Source organism: Moschus berezovskii, chromosome 15, assembly GCF_049115385.1.
Source record: "Moschus berezovskii isolate FMDL1 chromosome 15, NW_MosBer_1.0, whole genome shotgun sequence".
Lineage (NCBI taxonomy): Eukaryota > Metazoa > Chordata > Mammalia > Artiodactyla > Moschidae > Moschus > Moschus berezovskii.
The window spans coordinates 81690978-81707637 of record NC_142474.1 but is presented as its reverse complement, the minus strand read 5'-3'; the positions used below and the strand labels follow the sequence as shown (position 1 = coordinate 81707637).

At 39.5% G+C, this 16660-nt stretch overlaps 1 protein-coding gene across 6 annotated transcripts in view; it reads left to right on the top strand.

Annotated features, from left to right (window-relative positions):
* The window catches only part of TASP1 (taspase 1), a 257475-nt gene that overhangs the window by 66969 nt on the left and 173846 nt on the right, over nucleotides 1-16660 (top strand). The gene's annotated exons all lie outside the window — the stretch shown is intronic.

Sequence of the window (16660 nt, the reverse complement as noted above, 5' to 3'; positions counted from 1 at the left end):
CCCATTCTGCTTCTCTGAACTTGTCATTAGAGATATAGACAAATTTATGTAGAAGAGTGCTCAGCGAGCATTATTAAAAATGTAAAAGAAATTCTATTATGTATAAAATAAACTACAAGGATATATTGTACAACACAGGGAATATAGCTAATAACTATAAATAGAGTATAAGCTTTAAAAATTGTGAATCACTATACTGTACACCTGCTACCTATATTGTACATAGACTATACTTCAATTAAGAAAAAGAGAAAGAAAAACATTAAAAAAATTATAAAAAATTTTGAAAAACTCTTATATCCAACCCAGAAGACTGTAAGTAAATAAACCATCACATATTCTTATAATGAAATGTTATAAAGTAACTAGAAATTGCTATAAAGACATAATGATTAAATCTCATAATGACCTTAAAAAGTAAAAACTGGAAATAAATATCTATATTTGTGTGTTTCATATGTCTATCTTGAGAAAGAAGTCATGACTGCATATTTATGCATAAAACAAAGAAATTGTTTAAAAACATAGACAACTTAAAATTAAAAAAAAATTTTATTAAGTAATCTATGCTGCTGCTGCTAAGTCGCTTTAGTCATGTCCAACTCTGTGTGACCCCATAGACGGCAGCCCACCAGGCTCCCCCATCCCTGGGATTGGAGTGGGTTGCCATTGCCTTCTCCAGTTCATGAAAGTGAAAAGTGAAAGTGAAGTCGCTCAGTCATGTCTGACTCTTAACGACCCCTTGGACTGCAGCCCACCAGGCTTCTCCATCCATGGGATTTTCCAGGCAAGAGTATTGGAGTGGAGTGCCATTGCCTTCTCCGAGTAATCTATGAATATAATTTAAATAATCAAATGAAAAAATGAGGACTCATTGGCTCCAAGGAAACCAAGTTGTAGAAAAAAGAGATAATTATCTATCACAGCAAGTGTCTAGCAAGGACCAGATGTTAGTAACATATTCACAAACTGAGTTTAATGTCACTGAAAGTTGGACTAGTGAGAGGCTGGTGGGAGAAGTGTGTGTGCAGGGAGGCAGGGAGGATGAGACCTCTGTATTCTCACTAATTCTGCCTTAAGCTCTCCCCAGTGAAACTTGGTGTAGAGATGCTCTGCCAGTTGGTTTTGTTTTCCCTTGGACACAGGCCCCTTGGCAGCCTGGGTCTGCCTGGGCACCCCTAGGCCTGCTGTGTAGCTGTCGTCTGCTCTTCACCGCCCCATCACTCTGGAATTGCCTTTACCTCTCTCCGGTATCAAAGTGGCTGCTTCCTGAATGGCGTGTGTGGGTTTTTGTCACTTGTTTTACTCCTACATTTGGTGTATGTAAGGTGGGAAATCCCTTTCACTTAGGTTTCTGAGGAAATTGCTCTATCTTCTAACTTCCAGTCTTGCCATTATGCAGTCCGTTGGCATTTTGGTTCCCAGTTCTTTGTGGTGTATTTTTCCTCTGTCAAAGGAAGTTCTTAATTCCATGTTCTTATTACCACTGTGATACTTTGGGATGAGCCTGTTTTTCTATTTATAATTACTGAGTCCACTTTTGGACTTTCCATCTGGAAATCCATCTGCTTCTGTTTTGGGGAGATGTTTTTAGAAGATCTTGTGATAACGGTGTCTGCCTACTTCTCTATATTTTTCTAATGTTTATGAATTAGAGGTTGGGTCTTGTCCTCTAATCCTGTGTATCCTTTTCAACAATTACTTTTTTACCTCCTTTTAAAAATCTCTATCTTTCATCCTATTGTCTGGGAAGTTTCAATTTTATCTTCCAAATCTTCTACTTCTAATGAATTTGTAATTTTTTTTTTTTTTTTAAAGAAAACAGTAGTATAGTTGCTTTTATTTTATTTTTTTTTTATTTCTAAAAAAGAATTTTATTAAAAAAGCACAAATGCAAAGAAATGAACAGAGGAAAATTTATGCGTTGAACCTGGACTGGTCACTTATGATAATATACATGCTACAATTCCATTTAGTATTTTTGGGCTTTACTGATGGCTCAGCAGGTAAAGACTCCCAAGATGCAGGAGATGTGGGTTTGATCCCTGGGTCAGGAAGATCCCTTGGAGGAGAGCATAGAAACCCACTCCAGTACTCTTGTCTGGGAAATCCCATGGCTTTACAGAGGAGCCCGGTGGACTCTGATCCATGAATCTGTGATTAATACTTTTAAAACAGGATATCCTTGTTCTTGTTTCATGAACTCAGTGTTTTTGCTCTCTCTCTTGGGATATGATGGGTTAAAGCTTGCTCTTATCTGCTATTTCTGCTTCCTCTGCCTTGCTTTGTGTTTGTGTGTTTCAGACACTAATACATGTTTGCTAAGTTCCTCAACCATCTAGTGACCCTCTGCAGTTTCATATTCCCGAGTGAGGCTCCTAGAGGCCTGTTGGCAGCTTTGTGTGAGAAGGCAGGTCTGTTTGACCTCAAGAGAGGAGGCGTGGTCATTTCTCTATGCAGCTTTTCTCTTGGATTAGGGAGAGACATCTTCTTACCTCTGGCAGGGCGGTAGCCCGTGTTTGGGTATGGAACATGGGAAGGGCTGGAGGTGTTCCTTTGCTTTCCTCAGACTTTTATGTCAAAGTCTGTTGTTTTAGGTAGAGTCCCTGCCTGCTCCCAGCTGTGCTCCGCGTCAGCTAAATTGGGGCCCCTCTGGTTCAGTCTCTCCAGGTTAGGGTTAGGGTTAACTTCATGTTTTCTGCAAGCACAAGGAAAGGATCTGGTATCTCTGTCTGCCTGTCCTCCTGGTTTTAGTCCCAAGCTGACTTTCAGACACACCAGGTGTCTTCTATTTCAGGTTCCCTTGATGTTCCTTTGGCAGAAATTGGCCTGGCCGAGATTAGTCTGCTTTGTGATGCCCTGGCTAGTGGGCACTGGGGCTCATCTTCCTTTGCTCAACTAGTTACTTGCCTCCTATTTTCTAAAACTGCTGATATCACTCTTCTCTTGTACTTACCCCTTGCCTATGCCAGTCTCTCTCCCCACTTACATTTCTTTCTGGTGAATTTTTAGTAGGGCATGGGGGTGAATTCATGCATTCAGTCTGCCAATTTTACTTCAGAACATTTATATAAAAACATGTTATAAAATAGTACTAGATTTTTGCAAGATGGCAAAATTATTTTTGACTATATATTAGTATTTTATATTTGGAATAAGAAAAACATAAGGTGCCAAGGTGCCATAGGTTTTTTTTTTTTTTTTCAAATGACATATACCCAATCAACAAGAAATCTCTGAATAAATAAGGTGTTTGAAAGTTAAGTGATATATTCATTTTTTGTTTTGACAAAAAAGAATGGTTTTGACTTCCGAATTTAAAAGGAGAAGTTGTAACTATTATTTAGATTAAAGAAATTTTAAATACCATCTGATATTCAGCCATTTGTTTAATCCTCAGTAGAAATAAAATGGTGTTTTGGTGCTGGTTAATGATAATGATTTATACTTGATTACCTTTAGGGGGCATAATTTGTAGGTTTTTATTCTCCTTCAACTTTCAGAATGTCTTTCTAAGGTTTATCCTAAATTTCTTACACATTTTCACATATAATTACTTATTTCATTCCTGTATGTAGATTTGAATTTCTTTCTGGCATCATTTCCTTCAGCCTGGAATGCTAAAACTTTTCTGGTAATGTGGTAGATGTGGTAGTGAAAAATCTTCTCAACTTTCATTATCTGGGAAAAAAAAACCCTTAGTTGGCTTTTGCTTTGAAAAGACATTTTTTGTTGGATATAGACTTCTAGTTTGGCAGGTTTTTGTTTTTTTTTTAGCAGTTTCAAAAAATTGTAAAATATTCATAATATAACATTTACCATCTTAACAGTTTTTCAGTGTGTGATTCAGTGGCACTAAGTACATTCACAGTGTTGATTAACTGTCACCACTGTCCGTTTCTATCATCTCCTTAACTCAGACAGAAACTCTGCATCTAGTAAACATTGATTACCCATTCCCCCTCTTTCTGCCTCTGGCAACCTCTCTTCTGCTTACTTTGTCTATGAGTTTGCCTATTCTACGTTCCTTCTCTATGTGGAATCACATATTTGTCCTTCTGTGTCTGGATTATTTCCTTAGTATGTTTCCAAGGTTCATCTGTATTGTAGATGATATATCTGTATATATCAGGATTTCCTTCTTATAGCTGAATGATATTCCATTGTACCCTTTGAACACTTTTAAAGGTGTTATTCCATTATTGTCTGGATTCCATTGTTTCTGTTAGGAAGTCAGACGTGATTGTTACTGCTTTCCTGTGTATAACGTGTCTTCTTTTTCTTTGACTGCTTTTAAGAATTGTTCTTTACATTTGTTTTTGCCAAAGTGTGGTTTTCTTTGTGCTAGTTTTGTTGTGGATCCAGTTTTTATTTATTTTTTTTTTTTGAACAGAGGAAAATTTATGCGTCGAACCTGGACTGGTCACTTATGATAATATACATGGATCCAGTTTTTAAACAATTGCTCTCCCTCGTATTCTTGCTCTCCCTCTTCTGTTTCTAGCACTTCCATTTCACCTGTAGTAAACATTTGACACTTTCATGTATTATTCAAGCTCTATTTTTTTTTTCCCAGTGTTTGTTCTCTGCTTTCTGTGATAATCAAGATTCCCATAGAAACAGAACCAGTATCTATCTATGAGATATTATAAAGAATTGGCTCATGTGGTAGTGGAAGTTGACAAGTCCCGAGATCTGCAGGATCAGACACCATGCTGGAGACCAGGAGAGTCAATGGAGTAATTTTAATCTAAGTTCAAAGGCCTGAAAACCAGGTCAACTGGACTGTGTAGTTTCAGTGTGAAGGCTGGCATGCTCAAGACCAGGAAGAGCTAATGTTTCAGTTCAAGTCTGAAGGCAGGAAAAAGTTGATATTCTAGTTCAAAGGCAGTCAGGCAAGAAAATTTCTCTCTTACTCAGGGGAGAATCTCTGCCTTTTTGTTCTGTTAAGACTCTGAGCTGATTAGATGAGGTCCACCAGTTTAGGGAGGGCAATCTGCTTTACTCTATCAACTTCAATGTAAATCTCATCCTCAGCAAGCATACCCTCACAGACACACCTGGAATAGTGTTTGACCAATATCTGGGCACTCTGGCTCAGTCACTTTGACAAATAAAACTAATCATCACATTTCTTCTGTGTGGTTTCTGTTGAATTGTCTTCAAGCTTGTTTATCTTTGCTCCTGCAGTATCTAATTTGATATTAATCTTTTGTTATGATTTAAAAAAGCAAGCACAAGTTGTTGTGTTTTTTAGTTTTAAAGTTTTCCTTAAAAAAAACAAACAGCTTTCATCTCTGTCCTGGAATTTCCCGTATCTTCACCCTGCTGTATCCATTGTTGACACATTGATCATTGTTCTTAATAACAGTGTTTAATTGTTTGAAATCTTTGGTAATTCTGAAATCTGGGTAATCTGTAGGTCAGTTTCAATTGATTTTTTTCATGACCTTGGTCACAAATTTTCCATTTAGTTGCATGTCTCAAACTTTTTTTTTTTAATTACAACTTGAGCATGTGGATGATACATTTTAGAAACTATGATTTATCTTCCTTTGAATGATGTTGAACTTGTTCTAGTCTGTAATTAAATTATTTGCAGATCACCTTGATATTGTCACAGCCTCGTTTCAGGCTTTGTTAAAGTGAGTCTGTTTCAGTTTTGTTCTTTATCCTAGGGACTAGAGTCCCTTAGTACCAGCTGTGGTCGTTATTCCTAAAATATGGTCTTTCTGGGGTGTACATTGGAAAGTCCCAAACTTTGTCTCTCGTACAGTGGGTATTTACTAAAACATCTGTCCACTTTTCAGCCATTATTTTCCTCAGTGAACTATCTTTTTTTTTTTTTTTTAATTTGACTGCACCAGGTCTTAATTGTTGGCATGTGGGCTCTTCCGTTGCACTTGCAGGATCTTTGTTGTGGCATGAGAGATCTAGTCCCCTGACCAGGCGGCAGACCTGGGCCCCCTGCATTGGGAGTGCTGGACCATCAGAGAAGTCCCTTCTCTGTGAACTTCATGGAATCTTGCATCCTGTATGAACAGTTAAGCTCTCATTCAAGATTTGAGGGGACTTTTACATAGATTTGGGGCTTCTGTGGTGGCTCTGTTGCAGTGCAGGAGACCAGGGTTCAATCCCTGGGTCGGGAAGATCCTTTAGAGAAGGGAGCGGCTACCCACTCATGTATTCTTTCCTGGAGAACTCCGTGGACAGAGGAGCCTGCCGGCCTATGGTCCATGGGGTCGCAGAGAGTCAGAAATGACTGAGGGACTGACGCATACATAGATTTTGGGCTTCCTTTTGTGGGTTTCTCCTTTGCAGGATTCCTCCCTCACTTTCCAGTAACTTCAGTAGCCCCACTCCTTCATTTCTGACCTGTCAGACTGTAGTTTTCTACCTGAGCTCTATTTTCTGTGCATCTCACAGAGTAGGGAGTGCCTCGTGGGGAAAGCTGTTTGAATTTGGATCTCACCCAGTGTGTTTCTTTTCTTTCAGTGGTTGAACCCTCTCCTATTTTTGTCAGCTTTTGATTGCTTGCCTTCAAGTAGGTGTTCTTTTGTTTTTTTTTTTTAAATTAAGAAATTCTGTCCAGAGTTTATAATAATTGATCTGTGGGTTAATCTGATATAAGCTATATGTTTTGTAAATGTGTGAAAGTCGCTCAGTCATGTCTGACTCTTTGTGACCCCATGAACTATACAGTCCATGGAATTCTCTAGGCTAGAATACTGGAGTGGGTAGCCTTTCCCTTCTCCAGGGGATCTTCCTGACCCAGGAATCGAACTGGGGTCTCTTGAATTGCAGGCGGATTCTTTACCAACTGGGCTATCAGGGAAGCCCTATAATAATACAATAATATAAATAAATGTATCTAAACATTGTATTATTACTTTTTAATTGCATGGCATAGGAATATGTTGTTTTCTTAAATATTGGCGCATTCTCTGTAAACCTGGTCTTCCTTAATACTTACATTCCCATTTACAGTCCCCTGCTGGAGAATCCCAGGGACGGCGGAGCCTGGTCGGCTGCCGTCTATGGGGTCGTACAGAGTCGGACACAAGTGAAGCGACTTAGCAGCAGCAGCAGCCCAGTCTGATAAGCACAGTTACCTCTTTGATTTGCTTTCCTCTGTTCCAACAGAAATGTTGAAATGTGTAGTAGTATTCTTTTTATAAGTAGATAAATGGTATCATACTGCAGTATCCTTAGTTTTTAGGTAAGTAGTATTATAATAAGATTTTTTAAAAAATATCTTTTTGTCAGTCAGCAAGAAGTATTTTGAAATCTGTCCATGTTGGTATATATAGAGATGAATTAACTTTAAACTGCTGAACAGCATTTTACCAATTTATTTAGTTTCTTTATTGATAGGCATTTAGGTTGTTTCTAGTTTTTGCCGTTAACACTGATGATTTCATAAATATTCTTGTACACATCACTTAATATATCTATATGTTTTATTGTGCTAAATAGTTGGAAGTAGACCTGCTGACTCATACAGGATGTGCATTTACCGTTTTGCTGGCTATTGCTGGATTCTTAAGTGGTTTACTGTGGACTTTTGAGGAATCTGGCTGTTTACAGTTGGTGCCTTTAATGACTACATAGTAGCTCATACTATGACCACATACTTTGGAGGCCTTTATGATCAGGGGCGAGTTACCGCCCAGAAACTTTTCTCATGGAGATGTTGTGATTCCTTGAAACAATGTATATTGTAAAGAATTTCTACTCCAATTTCTGGTCCATAGAAATACTCAAATGTTGACTCTTAATATCACCCTCACCATATGTTGGATATGTAGATGATCTTGGTGATGTGATTTCACCAGAACTTAATAGGCTTAGCTCCGTAGCATTGACTGATATGATGATTTTAGTGATTGATCGCATCTGGAGTTAGGTGTAACCATTAGAGTTGTGGTTTTCAGCTCTGACTGCACATCAGTCACTGGGGAGCTTTGAAATACCCTGAAGCCCTGGGTGCACTCAAAATCAATTAAAACAGCCACTTTTAGATGGGACCCAGGCATCTGCTGTTTTTAAAGTTTTGAAGATAATTTCAGTGCATTCAGTGTTCAGAATGTCTGGGATAGAATATGTACATTCTTTTGAATTCTAAAAAGTTAATTAAGGTTTAAGTTGAAAGGGATGTGATTTTGTTTTCCTTTGGTAAAGGACAACCTTAGTTTGTGCTACAAAGTTGCTACCATCTATTCCTTAATTTTCAGCTATTTTTTGCTTTAATAGGTCCTGTGGTACATCTTTAAATTAAGTAAAGAGTAGATTCAGTTCAGTTCAGTTCTGTTCAGTTGCTCAGTCGTGTCCTACTCTCCGCGACCCCATGAATCACAGCACGCCAGGCCTCCCTGTCCATCACCAACTCCCGGAGTTCACTCAAACTCATGTCCACAGAGTCGGTGATGCCATCCAGCCATCTCATTTTCTGCCGTCCCCTTCTCCTCCCGCCCCCAACCTTTCCCAGCATCAGAGTCTTTTCCAGTGGGTCAGCTTGTCGCATGAGGTGGCCAAAGTATTGCAGTTTCAGCTTTAGCATCAGTCCTTCCAATGAACACCCAGGACTGATCTCCTTTAGAATGGACTGGTTGGATCTCCTTGTAGTACAAGGGACTCTCAAGAGTCTTCTCCAACACCACAGTTCAAAAGCATCAATTCTTTGGCGATCAGCTTTCTTCACAGTCCAACTCTCACATCCATACATGACCATGGGAAAAACCATAGCCTTGACTAGATGGACCTTTGTTGGCAAAGTAATGTCTCTGCTTTTTAATATACTATCAAGGTTGGTCATAACTTTCCTTCCAAGGAGTATGCGTCTTTTAATTGCATGGCTGCAATCAGCATCCACAGTGATTTTGGAGCCCAAAACAATAAAGTCTGACACTGTTTTCACTGTTTCCCCATCTATTTCCCATGAAGTGATGGGACCAGATGCCATGATCTTTGTTTTCTGAATGTTGAGCTTCAAGCCAACCTTTTCACTCTCCTCTTTCACTTTCATCAAGAGGCTTCCGAGTTCCTCTTCAATTAAGGACATCCTATTCTATCAGTTTATGGGCATGATTCTGCCACAAAGAATCCTGTTTTCTTCTTTTCTATGGCTAGGTTGTGTTCTTATATTCAGTAGTTTTTCCGCCTCTGTTTAAGATACTTTGAAAGATAGCATGATATTAACATATTCTGTAATTGCAGAGTTTTAGCATAGATATAGCAATACTTAATTTCATGTGGCTAGTTAATATGGCCAGTTTAAAATTTTTTATTTTGAAGTGCTTATAAATTCACATGCAATCCTAAGAAATAATACAGAGAAATTCCATGTACCTTTTGCCCAGTTTCCTCCCATGGGAACATCTTGCCAAACTGATAATATCACATTCAAGATATTAACAGTCAAGATACACAGCACTTTCATCACCACGGGGATTGCGCATGTTGCTCTTTGATAGTCTCACCCACTAACTTCATCACCTTCCCACCTTCATCCTTTCCTTGACACCTGGCAGTTACGAATCTTGCCCCATTTGTATAATTTTGTCATTTCAAGAATGTTATATAAATGGTGTCCTACAGGATGTGAGTTTTTGGGATCTGGCTTTTTTATCACTTAGTATAATTTTCTTGCAATTCATCCAGGTGATTGTGCTTATCAATAGCTTGTACAATCTTAATTGCTAAACAGAGGATGTACCACTGTTTGTTCAATCCTTTATCCACTTAAAGGCATTTGGGTGTTTCCAGTTCGGGGCTATTATAAGTAAAAATTCATGTATATTTTTTCGTAAATCTTTTTTTAAATTTTGGTAAAATACACAATGTAAAATTTACCATCTTAAACATTTTTAATAGTACATTTCAGTGGCTTTATATTTACACTGTACAACTGTGACTACCATCTGTGTATAAAATGCTTTTCTTCTGAAAACTGAAACTGTTTTCATTAAATGCTAATTCCTCCCTCTTGTCCTTCCCCCTGGCCCTTGGCAACCAACAAGTTCTGTCCCTATGAATTTGACTACTCTAGGTACCTTTTATAAGTGAAATTATACAGTTTTCATTGTGTGACAGGCTTATTTCATTTACATCATGTCCTCAAGGTTTAGCCATGTTGAATTTAGCACATGTCAGAATTTCTTTTTAAGGCTGAATAATATTCTGTTTTCGGAGAAGGCAATGGCAAGCCACTCCAGTACTCTTGCCTGGAAAATCCCATGGATGGAGGAGCCTGGTAGGCTGCAGTCCATGGGGTCACTAAGGGTTGGACACGACTGAGCGACTTCACTTTCACTTTTCACTTTCACACATTGGAGAAGGAAATGGCAGCCCGCTCCTGTGTTCTTGCCTGGAGAATCCCAGGGACGGGGGAGCCTGGTGGGCTTCCATCTATGGGGTCACACAGAGTCGGACACGACTGAAGTGACTTAGCAGCAGCAGCAATATTCCGTTTTACGTATACACTACATTTTGTATATCCATTTATACACTGAATGGGTTGAAGCAACTTGGGTTGCTTCCAGTGTTGGCTATTATGCATTATTGCTGCTGTGAACAAAGGTGTATAAATATCTGCTTTCGATTGTTTTGGGTACCCAGAAGTGAAATTGCCAGATTATATGGTAATTCTGTTTTTAATTTTTCAAAGAACCATTGTACTCTTTTTCACCGCAGCTCCACCATTTAAAATTCTCGGTAACAGTGTACAAGGATTCCAGTTTCTCCATAGCTTCATCAGTGCTAAGTCACTTTGGTTGTGTTCAACTCTTTGTGACCCCTGCAGCCCGCCAGGCTCCTCTGTCCATGGGATTCTCCAGGCCAGAATACTGGAGTGGGTTGCCATGCCCTTCTCCTGGGATCTTCCCAGCTCAAGGGTTGAACCCGTGTCTCTCTTAAGTCTCCTGAATTGGCAGGCAGGTTCTTTACCACTAGCACTACCTGGGAGGCCCTCAACAGCCTCATCAACCCTTGTTATTTTCTGCATTTGTTTGTTTTGAAACAGTCATCCTAATGGGTATGAGTGGTATCTCATGATTTTTACTTGCATTTGCCTAATGATTATGCTCTTGAATATCTTTTCCTGTGTTTCTTGGCCATTTGTATATCTCCTTAAATGTCTATCTCTGAAAAGAGGAAAAAGTAGTAGCCTTTTAAATTCCCTGGAGGTCACTTCAGCTGGAGGGAGAGGCATTGCAACAATGGCTGTCTGTCTCTTGAGTCTGTCCCTCAGTCCAGAACCAGCAATCAGAGTATAGATTCTGGTATTTGGAGGATAGGGTCTCTATTGCTCACTTGGCTCTCACAAGCTATGTGCAAGCTGCTGTAGGAATGTGTGTCTGACTGCCTGCCACAGGGTTGGGAGTGGGGAGTTGGTAGAGGCTACTGCGCTATGAGCTGAAATTCGCCAAAATTAACCACAGTTCATCTCCACACCTTCCCCTGGAAACCTTCCTCTTTAATAGACTCCAGAGTTCCATAATACTTACATTAGACAGATTCTAGCAGGCCGGTTGTTGTCTCGGTGCAGGGACAGATTTCTGGTGCTTCCTGCGCTACCATCTTAATTCTGTCTCCAACTCATTAATTTTATATTAGACCATTCTGATTTAGGGATACTAATCTTATCTCATAACTATTTGCATATACCTTAAAATTTTTAAAAATGTCATTTATCATTTACTTTTGCATATGATATCTTTTGCCTTAAGACGTTTAAAACTTTATGTGGTTTTTATCAATGAACTATCTTAAAAATATATATATTTATTGAAGTACGGCTGACTTACAATGTTTCAGGTACACAGCAAGGTGATTCAGTTATACAAATACACATATATTATTTTTGAAGTTATTTTCCACCATAAGTTATTACAAGGTATTGACGATAGTTCCCTATGCTATACAGTAAACCTTTGTTGTTTGTTTCATATCTATTTTTTAATTTGGCTTTCCTGATAGCTCAGTTGGTAAAGAATCCGCCTGCAGTGCAGGAGACCCCAGTTTAATTCCTGTGTCAGGAAGATCCACTGGAAAAGGAATAGGCTCCCCACTCCTGTATTCTTGGGCTTTTCTTGTGGCTCAACTGGTAAAGAATCTGCCTGCAGTGCAGGAGACCTGGGTTTGATCCCTGAGTTGAGAAGATCTGGAGAAGGGAAAAGCTACCCACTCCAGCATTTTGGTCTGGAGAATTGGGGTCACAAAGTTTCATATCTATTTTTAAATTTAAAATCTAGCATTCTAGTCATACTAAGTCAAACAAGTAGAATCAAAATGTCATAATTTTTTAGTTAGGCAAAAATTCATAAGTTTTCAAAAAATGTATATTCAGTTCAGTTCAGTTCAGTTCAGTCGCTCAGTTGTGTCCGACTCTTAGCGACCCCATGAACCACAGCACGCCAGGCCTCCCTGTCCATCACCAACTCCCGGAGTTCACTCAAACTCATGTCCATCGAGTCGGTGATGTAATCCAGCCACCTCATTCTCTGTCGTCCCCGTCTCCTCCTACCCCCAATCGCTCCCAGCATCAGAATCTTTTCCAGTGAGTCAACTTGTCGCATGAGGTGGCCAAAGTATTGCAGTTTCAGCTTTAGCATAAGTCCTTCCATTGATATATATGTATACAAAAGTTTTTCTACTAGAGGCTTGAAAAAGAACATCAAAAAAAAAAAAGGTGGAGAAATTAAAGAACATAAACTAAATAAAATGGGAACATTGAATATAAAATAGAAAAAAATGAAACAAACTAGATAAAAGATCATCGTATACTCCATTTGTTTTTAAGCATGACTATTCATGGATGGAGGAGCCTGGTAGGCTGCAGTCCGTGGGGTCGCTATGGGTCGGACACGACTGAGTGACTTCACTTTCACTTTTCACTTTCACACATTGGAAAAGGAAATGGCAACCCACTCCAGTGTTCTTGCCTGGAGAATCCCAGGGACGGGGGAGCCTGGTGGGCTTCCGTCTATGGGGTCACACAGAGTCGGACACGACTGAAGTGACTTAGCAGCAGCAGCAGCAGCAGCAGCAGCAGCAGCAGCATTCATTAGAAACATCTGGACCTCTGGAGAAAAAAAGCAATACCTGAGCATTTGTATTTTTCAAAAAATTTCAAGATAATTCTGATATACATCTGGATTTTAAAAAGTGATTACAGGTTTCTCTATTAATCCTAGTTCTGGTGATATAGAGTTCTATTATTTTTCTGTTGACCAATCATGATTAATACAATGGTATTCAGTGAGTGGTATTAAGTGAGTAATACTTACATTATTACAATAGGAGAAGATGTTTATCAGTTTTCACAATCAATAGCCAGACAAAAAATAAAAGATAATTGCAATTGCAAACTGTAATGGGAACACGATTAACTTAACAATATAAAATAATTACATACAGTTTGGGGGGCGTCAAGCAGAGTGATGTGGTAAATGGAAGTGCATACATGCACATGTTTTCATCCACTCTGTCAGTCTGTGTCTTTTGGTTGGTGCATTTAATCCATTTACATTTAGGTATGTATGAGCCTATTACCATTTTCTTAATTGATTTGGGTTTACTTTCTGTAGGTCTTTTCCTTCTTTTGTGTTTCCTGCCTTCTCTAGGCAAGAACTTCTCTAGTTCTTTTAGCATTTGTTGTAAAGCTGGTTTGCTGGTGCTGAATTCTCTTAACTTTTGCTTATCTGGAAAGCTTTTGATTTCTCCATCAAATCTGAAGGAGAGTCTTGCTGGGTAGAGTGTTCTTGGTTGTAGTTTCTTCCCTTTCATCACTTTAAATATATCATGCCATTTCCTTCTGGTTTGTAGAGTTTCTGTTGAGAAATCAGCTGATAGCCTGATAGGAATTCCCTTGTATGTTATTTGTCGTTTTTCCCTTGTTGCTTTTAATATTTTATCTCTGTCTTTAATTTCTGTCAGTTTGATTACTGTGTGTCTTGGTGTGTTCTTTCTTGGATTTATCCTTCCTGGGACTCTCAGCTTCTTAGACTTGGTTGACTATTTCCTTTCCCATGTTTGAGAAGTTTTCAGCTGTATCTCTTCAAGTATTTTCTCAGGTCCTTTTTCTCTTCTCCTTCTGGAACCCCTATAATGTGAATGTTGGTGCCTTTAATGTTGTCCCAGAGGTCTCTTAGGCTGTCTTCATTTCTTCATTCTTTTTTCTGTATTTTGTTCTGTGGCAGTGATTTCCACCATTTTGTCCTCCAGGTCATTTATCTGTTTTTCTGCCTCAGTTATTCTGCTATTGATTCCTTCTAGTGTATTATTCATCTCTGTTTGTTTTTTAGTTCTTCTAGGTCTTTAGGGAGAAGGAAATGGCAACCCACTCCAGTGTTCTTGCCTGGAGAATCCCAGGGACGGGGGAGCCTGGTGGGCTTCCGTCTATGGGGTCACACAGAGTCGGACACGACTGAAGTGACTTAGCAGCAGCAGCAGCAGCAGCAGCAGCAGGTCTTTAGTAAACATTTCTTGCATCTTCTCAATCTTTGCCTCCATTCTGTTTCTGAGATCCTGGATCATGTTCACTATCATTATTCTGAATTCTGTTTCTGGAAAGTTGCCTGTCTCCACTTCATTTAGTTGTTTCTCTGGGATTTTATCTTGTCCCTTCATCTGGGATGTAACTTTCTGCCTTTTCGTCATGATTAACTCTCTGTAATATGTTTTGTGAGACTGTGCTTCTTCTTGCTTCTTCTGTCTGTCCTCTGATGGCTGAGGCTAAGAGGCTTGTGTAACCTTCTTGATGGGAGGGGTTGGCGATGGGAAAAGCTAGGTCTTGCTCTGGTGGGCAGGCCTTGCTCAGTAAAGCTTTAATCCAATTATCTGCTGGTGGGTGGGGTTGCTCTCCCTCCCTGGTAGTTGTTTGGCCTGAGGCGACCCAGCCCTGGGGTCTCTATGGTAGGGTTCACAATGAAGTCCAAGAGGGTTTATGCCGAGGGGGACCTTCCAGTGCCCCCGTCCCTGTGCTGAGCCCCTGCCGACCCACGCCTCCGCAGGGGCCCCCAACACTAGCGGGAAGTGGTGGTTCTGTCTCCTGTGGGGTCACTGCTCCTCTCCTCTGGGCCTCGGTGCATGCACAGTTGTGTGTGTGAGCTCCAAGACTGGAGTCTCTGCCTCCCCAGGCACGCCAGGCCTCCCTGTCCATCACCAACTCCCAGAGTACACTCAAACTCATGTCCACAGAGTCGGTGATGCCATCCAGCCATCTCATTCTCCGTCGTCCCCTTCTCCTCCCGCCCCCAACCTTTCCCAGCATCAGAGTCTTTTCCAGTGAGTCAACTCGTCGCATGAGGTGGCCAAAGTATTGCAGTTTCAGCTTTAGCATCAGTCCCTCCAGAGGGTATGGGATTTGATTTTATCATGATTGCAACCATCTCGCCATGGCTTCTTCTTTGTCTTTTGATTCAGGTATCTTTTTTGGTGGGTTCCAGCATCCTCCTGTTGTTCAACAGCTAGTTGCACTTTTGGTGCTTTTGCAGGAGGAGATATGTGTTTGTCCTTCTATTGCGCCATCTTGAACCGGAAGCCCATCAGTGAACCATCTTTTTGATGGATTCTGGCTTTGATCACATTCAATGTAAAATACTCCAAAATAAAATTAAAGTCTTTCTCAAAAAGACTGATATAAAAAGACTGATATTTATGTCTCATGTGTGATGGTTTAATCTTTTTGGACTTCTTTGTTTAGATTTTATATGTTTAAATTGTTATTATATGATTTCAGTTTTGTGTGTAGTGTGAGGTAGGAATTTACTTGTACTTTTTTCCCCAAATAGGTAACATTGTGCCAATAAAGTTTACTGAATACCATGTAGATTTCCAACTGGTATGAAATATCAATGTTATTCTCAAATTCAATGTTATTCTCAAATTCAAAACACGAGTGTGTTTGTAAACTTATTGGTCAGTTCCGTTACCCTTTTTTTTGGAGGGTTGGGGGCGATCCTTTACTACAGTATTGTTCTTAGACTTTGTTTTGAGGGCAGCTCTGGTTCCTTTTCCACCTAATTTTCCTAACTTTTGTTTTTCCTTATTTAACATTTTCTTGTTTAATCTTAAAAGTGATGTGTTAGAGGATCTTTGTTATTTTTCCACTGTTATTTTGATTAATTTACATCAATTTGGGGGAAGTTAATATGTACTTAAAAGTACGATGAAACTTTAATCATTGTTTTATTAGTCGATTTTCATTTATTTTTGCCTGCACATATACCCTTTCCTTTGCATGTAATCCCTCACCCCTCTCTTTACCTTTTTTTGTCTTTGAGCTTTCACTTTGTATTATTTTGTCTGTTACTGAAGCACACTCTTTAGTATTTTCATTAGTATAGGGTCTGGCCAGTGATGAATTTGTTCATTCTTGTTCACCTGAAGCTATTTTTATTTCACTTTAATTTTGAAAGTGAATTTTATTGGATGTGGTGCTCTGGATGAGTGGGTATTGCAGCACATTGAGGAGATCCATTTTGCCTAAATGCACTTGGTCTTGGGTTAGAGGGTAGGGGTGGGTTTGCTTGGTTCTAGCCTAGCCTTCCTGTGGGGGATCCTTCCTCTGAATTGAACTTATGGCTGTCCTTCATGTTGTGGAATCAAATTCAACGGCACTAGTTTTATCCAATGCTCACAGTGCTTTAGCCCTTAGTTT